At 32.9% G+C, this 17,339-nt stretch overlaps 1 protein-coding gene across 17 annotated transcripts in view; it reads left to right on the top strand.

Annotated features, from left to right (window-relative positions):
• The window catches only part of LOC126852729 (venom dipeptidyl peptidase 4-like), a 313,446-nt gene that overhangs the window by 224,799 nt on the left and 71,308 nt on the right, over nt 1–17,339 (top strand). The gene's annotated exons all lie outside the window — the stretch shown is intronic.

Here is a 17,339-nt window from a genome sequence, read left to right as displayed (position 1 = left end):
AATAAACTCAACGATAGACCACCAACTCTAATATTAATGTTAATGAAGGAATGCCTTCTCTCGTAATAATTCTCTATATTTTTGAATAAATTGCAAATATTAGAGTTATTTAGGTTTTGCTTTTAGCAAATATTTCGCATTATTTGCGCGACCATATTTTTTTCTAGTAACGTCAAAATTTTATCTCTCTGTATAAGTCATTCAGTTCAAACGCCAATTTTATATATTTAATGAAAAATATATTGCTGCATATACCTCTAATCGACATCACTTATAATTCTCTAAAAGTTTAGTCGAATTTGTTTAATTTGAAATAACGCTCTCATGTATAATCGAAGATCCGAGTATCAAATTGCACTAATTTTTAAATAAAAAGCGTATTTTCAGTGTAAAATTTAAATTTGGAAATATGAAATACCGTGCAAGAGTAATTTAACTTTTACTTTACTTTTACATTGTGTAAAATGAACTTATGTCAAAAGCATTTTGAATTCTAAAACACGCATTTTGTTTACTCCATTAAAAAAAAAATATATATATATATATAATTAGAATATATTTTATACCCTGTAAAATATCTTTTTGAATGAATTACAAAAAAGCGATTCAGGAATTAGATTCTTTTTCAGGAAAATTTTTTTTATTAACGCTGGCATTAATCAAAATTCAGATTCTCATGTCAGTGCTAAGCAAAAAAGAAATTATCTGAAAGTAATTCGTATTGCCGAACCGAATGACTGTAATAAACGTCTTGTTCCTTTTCTTCTGTTACTCTCCTCGGAGTACTGTTCGTCAAGTGATCCGACCGTACGTCAGCGTAGGAAACCGCTTAAACTTCCAAAGACTAGTAATTATATAAGGAACCAAGAGCATTTACGAAACTCCATGCATTCACATTCCGAGCGGATGCATTCGGATGAACCGCGAGTAGATTAAGGCTGCGCAGTAATCAAAGTGATGCGAAGTTTGTTTAATTTAAATATAGAAATAATTTAAAACAAGCTTTTTTAGCATCATCATCATAAAGATAAAAACTGATATTTATTTTTTTAACATTCAACCTGTAGCACAACTTGTGTGCTCTTCGTTTTGAGTTTGTTTTTAATTTTGTTACATTTTCTTTTTCTTTTTTTTTTTTTACCGAAAATGAACCAGCCTTTCTCTAGTTTTTAATAACACAATTTTAAATTCAAATATACATATTTATTTTGAGAAAAACTAAGAGAGAGAAAGAGAACTTGCTCATTGCAAAGTTAAAAAATATCTAATATAAGAAAAAAATAAGTAACTATCAATAAAGTTTTCTAATAAAGTTTTCCGTGTAATATTTTTTTTAATTGTAAATGTTAAAAGGGTTCACATACTTTATCTATGCAATTTTAAACTTAATTGCTGATTTCTTGCCAGCAAATCATTAAAATTACATAGGATTTATTTATATAATTTTTTATTTTCTATCTTAAAATTTACAAGTTTTATGGGATTTTATCTAATAAATCATTTTAGTATCCAAAGATTGTATGTAAAATTTGTTTGCGTCTCTCGTCATTGAATAATACGAAATTTTCTATTGACAATCTTTTTTAAAAGCATTCCTTTAAAATCTTTAAATACCAAATCTCAAATTCAAAATTCAAATAACATTCTCGCGAGTAAAATGCACGTTTGCGTGCAATTTTTATTTTCGTTTATTCGTTCGATCAATCCCATACATCATATATGCGGATTAATATCGCTCCGACTGCCCTTGATGCGACGCGACCAAGTTAATTCGATGCGATCATGAGTAAAGAGAGAAAGAGAGAGAGAGAGAGAGAGAGAGAGAGAGAGAGAGAGAGAAGTTAAATCACGAATGCACACTATGGCAAACTAAACACCATATAATACTGGCGCGGTCGCGCCACGCGGGGATTCTACGATTGTACGCGACGACCCTTGTCTCCCTTCGCCTCTCCGTCCCTTCCCTCTTTGTCCATGCTGGACCACAGAATCACCGTCGTACCCTGACGTCACCACCCATAACCGACCAACAACCGTCCAACGTGCACGCCGGTCCGTCCAATTGCATATATTACCACTACCATATCTCTCCCTTCTTGCTTCCCCTGGCCTCGTCACGCCCTTTCATCCGCTCCTTCGTATGCGTCGCCCGCGTACACGTGTGCGTGCCTCTGTACGTCGTCTCTGTATGACGACGGTCCACCGTGTAGCTGCGCTGTTACCGGCGCGGCGCACGTGAAATCCTGAGTTATGTCCTGGACGGACCATCTGGATTTCCGAAAAGGGATATCGGGTGCCATCCACTAGCGGGTAATCGCTCTCGGAGAAATCGCCGAGGTTTCTCCTCTTACCGATATCCGCCAATGCCTCCTCGGAGGGGCATGCCGGAGCATTTTGCGAGATTGGACAGATTGGTGGATTGGATCATCTGACAATGAGATGAATCCAGAATATTTAGAGCCGCGCTAAAGAAACCTAATAAAATTGAAAAGATATACGCATTGCAAATCGTCTGCGTATATTAACTTGTCAAAAACTAATAAAAACATAGGAGACCTTTGATGTTTGAGATCGTTATTTTTATTTATATCATTGTTTTATAGCAGATATTTTTAAAATGGTTATCTTTGTTAGTTATATAATCTAGGCATGCAATGTGCAGTAATAATTTTGTTATTAAATAATCTAAAATTAATATATTATTGCTTATCACTTTCAACTAATAACTTGGCAATTCATGATAATCGAGCAGATGATTTATAATAATATAGAATAATCTTGATTTATCAAAATATGCTTATTGCACTTACATTGTTATGATGATATCGATATGCGTAGCTAATTAAATTGACACACTTTATTGAATCCTCTCTACCGCATGTAATTATGTAAACTGTCGTATAAATTCCCCTGTAAAATCCGAAATATGTATATAGCATAAGCACGCGTACTTTTCTCCCTCTCTCTCTCTCTCTCTCTCTCTCTCTCTCTCTCTCTCTCTCTCTCTCTCTTTCCGCAGCGCATATCGATTAAACTTACCGCAGTATCTAAACAGAGGACGAGAACTGGACACAGTGGAGATTTTTCTCATTAGAAGTAATTAAAAGTTTTCATCTACTGATATTTTTCTTCGTTAAAAATTCCGTTTTATTAATTTTTCTCCGCACGGTGCTGCGATATTAGAAGTGTGGCGCATCTGGCGCAAAGCATGTTCCTAATACCTCGTGAAATTATGCACTATTAATGTTGCGGAGTTTTCCGGGCACTTACACCATTTTTATAAATTAAGTGCATTACGCCTTCTGTACGAGTGGGTTCCGCGTACTGTTTTAAGAAGAATGACGCTGAAAGCATAACGCTGATATAATATTACATTGTTTTGCTCTCTTTGATCTTTTCCATCATATAAAATAATGAAAGCGTGTAATTGGATTAAATATTGTCCGCGCGCAAACGCGAATGTTTTTATGTCCATAAAATTTATCAACTTGGACAAAGTAAAATTATTTATTGAATTTAAGGCATAGCATAAAGCATACTAAATTTTTCTCTTAAGGAAAATTTACATCAAGAATTAATTTGCAGCGTAACAAAATCTTTATCAATTTATAATAATCATTGAATCTTAAAATTTTATTATTAATAGTTCAATAATATTTACATATAATAGGATTGATGCATTTAATTAAAAAAAAAGGATTCACATTTTCATTAAAAAATTTTAAATATATTTATATAATAATGATCGATTTTATCGTCAAATTGACGATATCAATTATAATTGATTTTCGACATTGATTAATCGCAAATCTTTCTCTCTCTCTCTCTCTCTCTCTCTCTCTCTTTCTTTCTTTTACACGCCGTTCTTTTCCGCTCGATCACCACTAAAGGAGAGCTACAGTTGATTAGTGCGAAGTTAAATGTGAATCTTTTTCAATTAAACGGACAGAATTATATCCGCAATCCACTGTGTCAGTCCACATTTCATGGTTCGCCGGCATATTGAATTAAATTTTTTTTTTTAATCCACACATATACTCGCTATCGTACCAATACCGACGTCGCGCTGTTTCTCGCCGATCTCGCTATATCTCTCTGCGTCAACTTTATAACGTCAAACGCCGGCGGCGTAATCCCGTCACGATCCACGGTGTATTGACCATTAATTAAACGGCGTTTCTGTTGAATTTATACTACATAATCGCGGGAATTATCAATGATAAATCGGATAGATGATTTTTCTTGATCCCGCCTTGCTGTATCGCGTCACATGCGCGGAATATTCCGTTTACATTTTATTTAGAGCTTATTTGAGGGAGAGGGAAGAGATTAGAGGGAGATAGATATGAGATTATCTTATGTCGGTCATAGGAATTTTAGCAACACGCTACCAACAAATATAATAATTTTTAAATGATTTATTAATATTTTGTGCTTGATAAACAAATCTCGACTTTTAAATAGAATAGAGATTTTAATCGGGATTAAATTTTTTTTTAACTTTGGAAAGAATTATAGAAATAGAGAACAAGTTTTTTTATTCTAGAACTGTAAAGCTTTTCATTTTATTCTACAACTAGCTCTCCATTTTTATCTCTGATGTGCATACATTCAGTTAAATATGCGCATTTCAGAAATAATAAAGATATTGGTTTTTCTATGTATTTTTCTTAATAAAAGAAGATCGCGCAAGAAAATTGCGATATTTTTTTTCTTATCATTTTCTTTATTGCGCGGAAAATATTCTGCAAGAGACGCTCGCGACGCGACAGAATATTTTACGGCTCTCTATCTTTAAGATAACGATACCAGGCTGCATCTGCGAGCCTCATATATGATCCCATAAAGGACTTCATATAGACTACTGAGTCTCCCACCGTCGATGACACAAAAAGAATACGAAAAGACAGCGTTTGCTGTTTCTCGTACCATTAAGGAAATCTTTAGTTGAGTACTAGTGCGCTACAGTATATGTTACACGCGCGCTTTTTGCGTCATTAGTGCTTCGAAGAAGGAGGAGGATAATAATCGTTATGGCAAAAAGAACATTTTTTTTCTTTCGTTCTTTCTGATAGAACTGTATTCGCAAAAAATTTCTTTATGCATAAAAAAATTATAATTATCTTTAATTGAAATAATAGCGTTTGTTATTATTATATTTTAATTATTTTTAATTATATTTTATTAGTTGTATTATCTTATTATACAAATAATGACAAACTGAATGTTTTTTTAATGGTATTAGGCATTAGAGTATAATTTTTTAAAATTATAATTTTTCAAGGTATACATATCTCGTAATTTTGAAATTATTTTTAATTGATATATTTCATATATTTTAAATCGATTCCATGTTTCTCATGCATTTTTCTTAAATTTATTAATCCAGGCTTAATCCGTGTTGTATGCAATATTTTTATATAATTTTCATGTACTATTATTTATTTATTTCTAACTATTAATTAATTAATTAGTACAACCTCTAGAGAATAACGACATAATTAATAACAGAGAATGCAAAATAAATCTCTTTTGTCTGCATCTCCGAGAATACTCGATGAAAATTTATTCTGCAAGAATTTGCCTTTTATCTCGATTTTCTTCGTTTTATGTTGCGCAACTTTTTCATGCTCTCCATATATGCATATGCTGAAAAATATATGGAAAAGTAACAAATCAACAAACTAATAGAATAAAATAGAATAAAATGACATTCTTTTTTAGTTTTTTGCTATGTTTCCCAATATGTTCTATGTCAACAAATAAAAGAAATCATCGTAAGATTAAAGACGATGAAAATCACATTAAATATAAATTTATTCTTATTTATGCAACTAATTCCATTGTGATTTGTTAATCATTTTTAACAACATTTGCTATGAAAATTAAATCTTGAAATAATAATTAAATATATGTTGAGTATTTTACGTATATAAAGTAGATATAAAATGAATGAGACCGTAAACTCTTCAATATTTGTTCGGGATTATAAATATATTACATGTTTTTAATTGAATCTTTTTAGTCCGAGAATAATACTTTATTTCATTATTTTCGATATTCTAATTGTATTTACATTATGCAAGATGTAGATATTGTTTACCTATTTAATTAGTTTACTAATTATTATATATTAATCGTCATCATTTTTTAAGTTTAAGATAATTTCCAACAATTCAAGATTCTTTTACATTATTACAAATTAGTTATCAATTATTTCTCATATATTTCTTTTTAAACGATAATGATCGATATCATCGCATTCTTCTCGCCCTGATATTAAATAGAATATATCATTCATCGCGGCACACAATCTGATGATTAGAATTATGAATTACACGAATCGTTTCTTGCCGCGTCGCGACGTTCTTGGCCGTCGTCCAAGGAACGCGCTCGCGATCGAATTTTTCTTTCGCCAACTCTCATTCACCTCGGCGAAGTCCCCGAAGTTCCTCGGACTACTTGCTACTCGGTTCTAATCCAGGATTTATGCCCCGCTCTCCCGCTAATTCGGAATTTATGCCAGCGATACTTAGACATAGTTACCGATGACGTTGGCGTGCTGTAATTCCGGCGCAGTGCGTCCGACCGAATGACGTTGCATTCCGGGAGCATTAAGTCCCCGTTCAATAGCATCTCGACCCCGTTCTCGCTTCTCAATCTCTTAGATTCGTTTTAATTTTATTATGACTAATTAAAGAAAAGAGACTGCCATCCTCGTGGAATCTTGAGATTCATTTTTTTCTCGTCATGTACTTTTTTACTAGCACCTGCTTTTCAGTGTATAACGAGGAGCTATTGTCCAGTTTGTGTACCGGTATTACATATATTTTAATAGAAATGTTTATATAATTATTGTATAATAATTGCATTGTAATAATGTAATTTTGTAAATATTTGGATACATCATTGTTTATCGCATCTATTTCTCTTTGACAATTGAAGCGTATAAATTACAACGAAATGTATTCGATAATTAATTTGTTATTGCTAGTCTGTTCTCAGATTTAATTTATAACTTTAACTTTTAAGAGAAAGATAGAAGAAAATATAATTTATAAGCTACATATGAGGTATACATCGAGATATCCTCTTTATTGATGCCATTTAGAAACTTCATCTAGACTAAAGTCTAAATGGCTTGATAATGAAAATCTTTTTCAAGGAAAATTCTAGATTTGAAAAAAATTTATATAATTAACGGGTATTTCTCGTGACAAACAAGAGGGAAGATCTTTTCGTGAAATTTTTTGCTTGTACTGAAAATTTATTCAATTAATTGAGACATGCTTATTAGATTATTTTATCTAGGACATGAAAAATATGCAGTACACGATAATACAACTGCTTCTAGAATTCGATCTGCAGAAGCTAATCGAAGCATTTATCACGAAGTAGATATATTGTCCAAGCAGCTTATTTGTCGGGATCTGCGCGCTCTGTATGTAATATCGCGAAACATATTCAGCGAGCATAGCACCAATTTTCGAAAACCGATAAACATAGATATAATATATATTACGGACATGAATTATGCGAAGGAAGAAATGTAGGAAACGCGAGACACTTTAGGTATTCTATCAAATTCGACGAATGAAGATTACTTGGAAAAAATTATTTAGAAGCTTGTATAAATCCCTCCAATAAATGCGCAAGAGGAAATAAATAACTAGTTTTGCCGGATTCATACCTCGCGAGCACGATCGAGGATTAAGTGATGCGAGTTGCGTCTAAGCGAGGATAACGTGCGAAAATACTGCGGGATAAAATAGAGATACTGAACGGGACGGTATCAGACGGTAATCCCGAGATAATCGCTTCCATTTGTATCTCAATCACGATCGGGAGCTCTTTCGGTCGCATATGCGGTCCATTACTGACCGCCGGATGACCGATAACGGGCTCGCACTACTGGCGACACGGCTGACCCGCGGCGGCGGAAGCTACTGCTGTCAGTAGTGCAAGCGAACGGATCAAGAGCCCGCGCGCGACAGTTACTACTGCCAGTAGTAATGCAGGCTGACTGGCCAGACGCGCGCGCGCGCGCGACAGTAGTAGCGCAGACGGATGGATCAGGCGCGCGCGGTAGCAATGACAGTTTAAGCATAGGCGGATCTATCAGCGCTTTGTGGAGAATTTTACGACTAATTCGTGTCACTTCTCCATCCGTACACACACACACACGTACACACACACACACACTTACAGCCTCGATGGTTACTGATATCTTCGAATTGGTTTGCCGATAAGCCGCTAAATGCCGCGAGAAAGCTGTCGTAATGGTTGCAGTCGTCGCTTATCAGCCATTTACTTGAATACCGATACATTTTGCAGCATTCGTTTACATTATATGTACATTTGTGTGAATACATATCAATATTCGCGGCATTGTTTTATATTTATTTAGTCGATATATTTATTCGAAATCTATCCTCGGTTCTGATGTTTATATTTAGTTTATTTTAGCAAGCATTATTTTCTATAAGGAATTGTTAACACGGCTTCTCGATATTCATGCAATTGCATAAATGTGTTTTTGCTTTTTTTCAAATTGGAAATATTAAAAACAACGAATATAGAATATTCAATAATAGCGGAGAAGTCTTTTACCTTAAAATGCGAAATTCTCATAACTTAATGATATAATTTTAAAAACTAGAAACGTTACAGACTTTGCCACATTTTTATTTAATATTAAAAATTCTATATTTCTTAAAAAATATAGTTTAATATAATAAATATTAGTTTTGAATTTTGATTTGAGATTGCCTCAAAGAACGAGTTTACGGAATTATTTCGAAAAGACAATATCTTTTTGTGCGAGAAGAAAGGCGAGAATTGATTGAGCTTTTACTCGACGGACATTCGACGGACATTCGTTCGTAAACAGTCTCGTCTCACGGGGAAATAAAAGGATGTGGGGGGCCTATAAAGAACTCGGGCGAGACAGCGCCATGTGTTCGTGATTTCGATAAATGATAGGGCTGTGTACAAGTAGTTACGTACACGTGTTCCGCGAGATCGTAACATCAATCCGAGCATCGACGGTAAACGGATCGCGGGTCATAGGGTTTCTACGCGGTGGGGTGAGGAAGCGGGGGGCAGGTTCATCGATGATTTTAACGAGACGTTTGCGCGTTTATACGATCGCGGAATCGTCCCCCCTCTCCCCAACAGGATACTCCGTCATATCCGTTATCGTCATTCTCGCGAACGGCGGCGCCCGATTTTGCGAAGATTTAATGCCCGGCGATTGTCATCGATACCTATGACGGTCATCCCAATCGCTACATTTTATTTTGATATTTGATAGCGATAAAAGCTTTGACGGCTCGATGAACTTGTCGGGTCGAGCATCGCGTTGCGAAATTCAGCGCACGTTCGAAAATTGTACGATTGTAGCAGCGCGTTTTCAGATGCTCATTTCTCTGTAATCATTGAACGCGCAAAGTGAAATATTATTTATTAAGTATAATTAAATTGATCGGCTTTTTTAATATCAACTAATATACACTATATATTGGAAATAATTTTATTCGTTTGTAATGATAAAAGAGGTGCGAATTTTTATTGCTTTTTTAGATACTCTTAATTTATATAAATTTTTGTTTTATAATTAATATTGGTACATATTTTATTTATTTTATTTAGTATTTTTATTCGCTCGATGAAAACATTAAATTTTTTTCGCGATATTTTATTTATTATTATTTATTACCATTGATAACGTGCTTATGAAAATTCCTTTTTAATTCAATATCAAATGCGGCACGATTGTTTCCAAGAGCATTCAAACGTATTGTTCCGTGCAGTCCAAAACGGCAAACTAAATAGTTTTCCGGCAAAAATTCCATCGCCTATATGTAACGCGCGCACCACGTTTATTCGTTTCACCGAACAAGGCCAGAGCTCAATATTCAAATATCTGCGATTAAAACTTGCTCGCCGTTCGATCGTAAAATCTGCCGACGATCAGAATCAAGAGCGAGATCAATTTTTCACCGCCATCCATAGGCAAGAGCGCATTAATTCACCATGGTTGTCGGTCGTTAATTAATTAAAGTCGCTAATGGAAATTAGCTGGCCTTTGAAGCCCCGGGTTGTCCAAGTATAATGACTCTCACCGGAAAATAGATGGTCGATCGATTACGATGAGAGAACCCTTTCGGGTTGCATTTTTGATGAAGAACGCAGCGCGAGGAGAATCACGTACCGCGTTTCTGGGATCCTTCAAGATCGGCCGAAGAGAGAGACGGGCTTTACGCGAAATTCCGGGTCAGAGTGGCTCGTTAAAACGTCAATGGAATTCCGGTATCGATTCCGCCCCTCCTCCGCGATCTCGAATTCACGTCCCGTCCGCATAACGTAAGCAATAAGTGTCTCGTTGAAACCGCAGCTGGAATCGGGTTTTCCGCTTTACTTTTCCGCGCTATGACTTATTCCCTACTTTCCCCCCGCTCGATCGGAACAGGTTGTCTCGTGATAAGACGTGAAAATTGTCGCATTGACGTTGGGAAGGCTTTATCTTATCATCGCGCTTGTTGTTCACTCTTGGAATTTGTTCTCCCGCGTTTATGAATATTCGATCGTATTTATTTTTAGAAATACGGAATAAAAGCATCACGATAATCGATATCGTAAAAATTTACATTCCTTGGTTTATAGTTGAACTGTTCATCGAAGCGATAATATATCTCGTTTATTGAAAGAAGCAAATATTGCAAAACCCAGTTACTTTACAGTAGCTCTTTTCTGTGGTTCCTTAAAAAGGAAAATTTTATACATATATTTGTCATATATTTATGACTTTTTGCTGAAAAAAATCATTAATTTTTTATTGAAAAATATATGACGCATTCTTATATAAAAATTAGAGATGGCGAAAAATTAAATTTTTCAGTAAATTATTTTTTAATGACGAATTTTATTTTTGTTTATAATTAATACATGATTCATAAGCTTATACGATAAAACTGGCTGAACAGAAGAAATATTTAAATGTGTTAAAGTACAAAAATATTGACGGCGAATTGCATCGTGTGAACGTGTGGTATTCGATGACGTAATGATCATTACTATGCTTCTCAATGAGCTCATAATTCATTATCCGTTCACTACTGTATAGCCATTATGTTCTATCCATGCGATAGACATTGATTGCTCAATATTGACATTGATTTGATGCGTGAAACACGACAAACGCAATCTCGCAAATTTCATTTTATGAAACTAAACGTGCCATATCAAGAGCGATTTTTTCGAAAAAAAATATCCCAATTAATAAAATAAAATAAAATCTGAAACTGGCCGAATATGCGCTAGGAATTAAAATAAACTGGTGTTGTGTATTTTTTCGCGACTATAATCTTTATTTCTGAGAAATGTTGTATCAATTATCTCATAAGAGTTTAATTAAATTAGCGAATAAATTAGCCAATTTTAATTTCTAAGAGAAAATTGATGCGATTATATTTATTGCATTATTTACATTCTTAAGGATTACTGGAATAAAATTTAAAATTAAAATATTAGCAACAAAGAGAGAGAGAGAGAGAGAGAGATAAAGAGAGATAAAAAGAAAGAGTGAGGGAGAGAGAAATTATTATACGACGCTTAATCTGTATCTAAAATTTGTCTATATAAAATAAAATTTTCCCCTAAAAATCATATATGTATACTCGTAATGGTTAATAATAAAAAAATAGTTAATAGTTAATAGCTAAAACTATAGTATGCTGATAACTTGACGATGAATGCGATTCAATGTAGTAACGAACGTTCCAATGAACGCTTCAATGATTCCCACGTCATCTTTCGACTATACAATCCGACGCATCCAACTCCCTGCAATAACGAACCTAACGCGACATTCGCAAGAGCCGCATTCGCTCAGCCGCAGTCGAATTGTTCGCCGCGGGATTCGAACAATGTCATTAACGTATCTAAATTCCGGCATGCCCGGTGTGTTGTCACCATTGTCACTGACCGCGCTGCTTTGTTCTTGTACAATTACGTATATGCGCGTGTAGGAAGGATAGCGGCGGATTGCATTGCCCTGCGAAGAGGCGAGCGCAAAGTGGATGTGCATAAAGCGGATGCAATATAATGGCATCGGGATAGAAATTTCGCTACCTACGATGCCTTTCGATCTTGTTAATAAACATTGCTTTTCAACATACTAATGACAGCCGTCTATCCGAACATCAGAGATTGTTTCACTTCAATCGAAAATTGCATTGTATTAGCGCACATACACAAAATTCCCGGAGATTAATCATTTAATATTCTAAGAATAATTCGAGAAATATTATATTTCATATATTATAATTTATATTTGAAAATTTAAAAATAAATTATATCCGTATATATCGAAAATTTTTCTTTTATATTTTTCTTTCTCCGGAATATTTTATACATTTAACACGGAAAAGAGAATATTCTTTACATCCTTTTATCTCACAAACAGCATTTACAATCATTCGCAATGCTATTGGCTTTGCCCCAGCGTAGTTTGTTAAAATTTCAACTTAAAGTTTCGACTTAAAAAGTCTGTTTCTCTCTGTTAAATCCAGCTACATTCTCGCAAACTTTCAAGAGTATAGGGTGTTGTAAGCACTGCGAGAATGCGGAAACGGATAAGATAAAGCGAGACTCATAAAGAGAAGGATTCGGTGATGACATTCTCACGCTAGATGCTATTATTGCGCCCGTTTGTACGTATTTGGTGCTAGGGTAGATTTCTGCCAGTCGACAGAAACGAGCCGCACGGCTGCGTCGGATATTTGGTCGTGCCTTCGGTTAGTCTCTTGTTCAACCCTCGCTCCTCGTATAAATAGGATTAAGGCTTTGTTAATGCAAAGAGAGAGAGAGAGAGAGAGAAAGAGAGAGCAACCAGTACTCGTATTGCATTTTACCTTTCAAGATAGATCTTTGATTTCAACAAGACATCTATATTTATCTTTTCATTATTTGAATTTACTAATTTATAAAATTATATAAAGTTATAAAATTATTTTTTAATGTGGTATTTTATAAATTTACTGTAAAATTTTTATGAAATTTCGCTACAAAATTTTTACGAGATTTTCAATATTATAATTAGTTTTTTCTTTCTTCTCTCGGAAATTTTATACTATTTTTACAAGCTTTTTCTTTTTTATTCAAAAATAAAAAAATAATTCGAGAAAAAAAGATAAACTTTTTTTTTAGCGAAAAATATTCGTATCTATCGGTTGCCGAAAAATTTCGGTTAGAGAGCGCAACTAAAAACAGACGAGAAAATGGTGTGTAATTTTAGACGCCGCCAGGACAACGTAGCCATCAGCGTTGGCGTCGCCAGGTGTGACATGCGTTTGAAAAATTGCCAGTCATCTGCGTTTAAAGTTGAACGTAGCGTCGCTGGACGGCGCAGTGTTACGAAAAATTAATTCACGGCTTAACGCACGTCAAAGGATTAGGGCTGTAGCGTATAGGTACAATGCGTCACGTGCGAAAGTTCAATCTACTTGATATATTTCATCGTGCTGTGACGAATGGTGATATTCGGTAGCGCGATTGTACCGAACTGCATTTTTTTGTCATCGCGTCATAAACTCGACGATTTCGTAACTCGGATGTCTTTATGAAAAATCTTTAATCATTTAATCTTTATTCAAACATGGCTCCGACGTATATTTTTTTAGGAAACTGACCGTAAAAAAGTCGCCAGATCTCATACAATTTTTTTCTATTTTTTTTTTTTTATGATAATTAAAGTAAAATACATTTTTTTAAATGTGTCTATGTTTGTTCGCTCATTAAGTCTGAGTTAATTTACAAAATGTCTAAGTAAACTCATTTTGATGATATTATATATGAATATACTTGGGGAAAAAGAGAAAAAATCTTGAAATTTTTACAGCTTATGATATAAGAAATTAAGCTACGTAATGTTAATAACAGTAGCATAAATAATAAGTTGGTAAGTAATAATTATAAGTATATAATTACTGCATAATTGTACTCCTTTCTGTCCTGCTTAAAATATTAAAATCGTTTTAATTATGTACTGCAATTATCTCATAACGAAGAAACGTCTTTTGAATGCTAATAATAATAATAGAAGCAAAATATAATTTTGGAAGTAAAATAATTTTAATTCTTATTTTAAATTTCTCGCTATTTTAAATTAGCGGGATTAAAAAACAATAATTAATTTGATTTTTTTTGACGCTCTCTCTTTCTCTTGCTTTCTCAGGCGGTATTTTTATTTTTTTAATTATATTTTCTTGTTAAAACTATATTTAAATAATTGAACGAATGATAAGTTCAGCAATAAAATACACGCGTGCGACATATATTACATGTATTACATATATTAATAGAAATACAGATGCATCAGGAGTTCATCGTTCAAAATGAAATGGCATAACTGTCCTTTTCAATGTAAAAGTCCCATAAGGCATTCAAGGAAGATATTCTCAGACGGTTATTTGGACAAATATTATCTTGTAACAAGAAAGGGAACAGACACTTTGAGATAATGTTAACCAAGCTGGAAATGCTGTTTCGCGAAAATGAGGTCTTGGTATGCTACTATATGGCATGCGCAAGTTACATCACACATCAAATTTCATATTTCATAAAGCATTATCATTAACAAATTGTCAGTAACGAGCAAATATTAAAACTCAAGTTTAAATACAATTAATGAAAAGTAAAACATTTATTCTCACCGTACGCGTATTAAAAGATTTTAAAAGATTTTCTATTTTATCGTAACAGATTTTACGGTGACATTATTTATTTTGTACATAACAGTTATGAATAAAATAATATATGCGAAAGATTATAAAATATTTAATTTAGATGCATATTTTTTATTTCATTTTTTATAATTTGAAACGCCTTGAAAGTACCGTTTTCAAATTATTTGATAAAACAAATATTGAAATAAAATTATTGTTAGCTATATTATTGCCTATATTGTTTTATATTAACATGTTTATGTTTTTACCCCACGATTTGTTTTGTATACGTTATAACATACGTATATGTTATTGTGCGCAATAAAGAGGAATTGAACATAGGAGAGCATTCAAAGCTGATTATAATAATTAATTGCCTAGTTTATTTGAAGTAATATGCATAACAATTTCATGTTTAGTATCATTGAACAGGCTGAAGCTTTGCTAGTTATAAAGCGAAAGGAATAACAGCGATAATAGAAATTGCATTGATTGTATAATTCTCGAAAAGGGGAATGGATAATATTCGAAATATGTACATTTTATATATATTTTATAATATTATATTATATAATATATTTTATAATACCTGAAATTAATTGTTAAATTTTTAATTCTCTTATGTATTTAAAAAAAAGCTTTTCAAAATTTATATGTAAAACATATATTTATATACAATATCTTTTTTTTTGTATCAAGAATAATTTAAATTACATTAATTATAATTTAATTATAATTTACGGAAAAAAATAAAAGCTAATTAAAAACAAGTAAAACATAATTTACAAGTTATAAAATATTCATCTATATCACGTCTTTAATTTATTCTTATTATTACTATTATTTTCATTAGTGAAAGCTTTGTTTTTATAAATCATTTATTATTTAATGTATCTCGTTTATTATATGCGCATGAATATCTTGAAACTTATCAATCTTGATAGCATTAATTAACGTTAAAGATAAGCGATACTAGCGATTTTATCAGATAAATAGAGTGGATACATCCCGAGCAGTTTGATAACTGTTGTGCAATCTGTAGCCCTTTGATGCACCGATCTACTTCGTCGCTATATTCAGCGCATCTCCGTTTATGCCCATGGGAAATGGCCCGCTGGGCTTTATACGGGTGACATATTACCAGTTTTCCTGAAAGGGACACACCGGTAATTCAGCAGCGTCCCACCGATTCCAGCAGCGTGTTTGTGCGCTATATATATATATATATATATATATATATATATATATATATATATCTTATATATATATATATATATATATATAAAAGAGATTACTTCCACTTTTTTTTCGTGAACGTTTTTCGGACCAACACCTCGCTGGACAGGCGAGTGCTTTGATCAAGAAAAACCCTTTAGAGTAGTTGCGGAAGCACCTATACAAGTTCGAGATTTCTTACAAAAAAAATTGTCGATATTTGCCACACGATACATTTGAATCGTAATAATTTTCTAACAGATAAAAAAATTTTGTATTTATTATTATTAATCATAAATTCTCTCTCATTACGGCAAGAAATGTTAACAAAAATTATTTTCGAAAACGTAGTGTTTAGTTCATGTCACACCGATATTGTCATAGAAAATAACCGAGCCAGGTGTTTATGAAAAAAAAGACCCTTTATGACCACGTTAAAGAAAGCATGTGCAAAAACGCCCTTTACAATATCTTTTTGACAAAAAGAAAGAGAAAATGACGTTACGTGGCTTTGAATGTATATAACATGATAGAGTAAATATTAAACATAAATATTAAGAGTAAATATTGTAAAAAAAAGAAAAGAGAGATATTTTCGGTTTATTATACTTTTATTTGTGTGTTCAATTATGATTCCAATCTAAATATTTTACATATTTTAAAAGAAAATTATATTTAAATATAATTTTTTAGAAATATATAAAACTATTTAATTATTTCGTAAGATCTGCAAATGGACGTATCTATATTTTTTATCATTGTTGTGCAAAGCTGATTAGTAATTTACCGTTTATCATAAGTTTATGTTATATTCCTCTTTACCGTAATGACATTATACGTTGACGAAGATTGGATTCTATCGCAAAAATATCCTAAGGCAAAAATCCCGTATGATACCGGCGTTATAATAAGAGTATAGATACGGTTATCAAACGTCATCTTTGTAAATTAAATTGTCAATTATTCTAAAAAATACATAAATTGCTGCTTTGATGACGGAACACGAAAAGAAATAAATGAGTTCCGATGAAAGATAGTGTCTCCTTTCTCAATGACATAATTTTTTTCTCTATATTCAGTAATTGTAAAAATTTCAATCTCATCATATATCTGCTCTTAATGAAGACAAGTAAAAAATACATTACAATTATACATGTAAAGTAAAAAATACCAAAAAATTTTTTACGTAATAGAAATTTGAATATTCAAAAATCGGACAAATCGTTATGGAATTGATGATTTTTTCCAAGAGATTTTTCCTCATTAAAATCGCTCGTTAAACCAACCATGGATCGCCGGTCGAATTTATCGATGAATTATACGAGGTCGATGAAACCGAAAAAGTTGCGATTATGCGGTGAAACTCGTTTGATCGATAATGCTCGAGGATATTAACCA

The sequence above is a fragment of the Cataglyphis hispanica genome, chromosome 11 (assembly GCF_021464435.1).
Source record: "Cataglyphis hispanica isolate Lineage 1 chromosome 11, ULB_Chis1_1.0, whole genome shotgun sequence".
NCBI classification, from domain to species: domain Eukaryota; kingdom Metazoa; phylum Arthropoda; class Insecta; order Hymenoptera; family Formicidae; genus Cataglyphis; species Cataglyphis hispanica.
The sequence above is the reverse complement of the archived record's forward strand: the minus strand, read 5'-3'. Positions and strand labels throughout refer to the sequence as shown.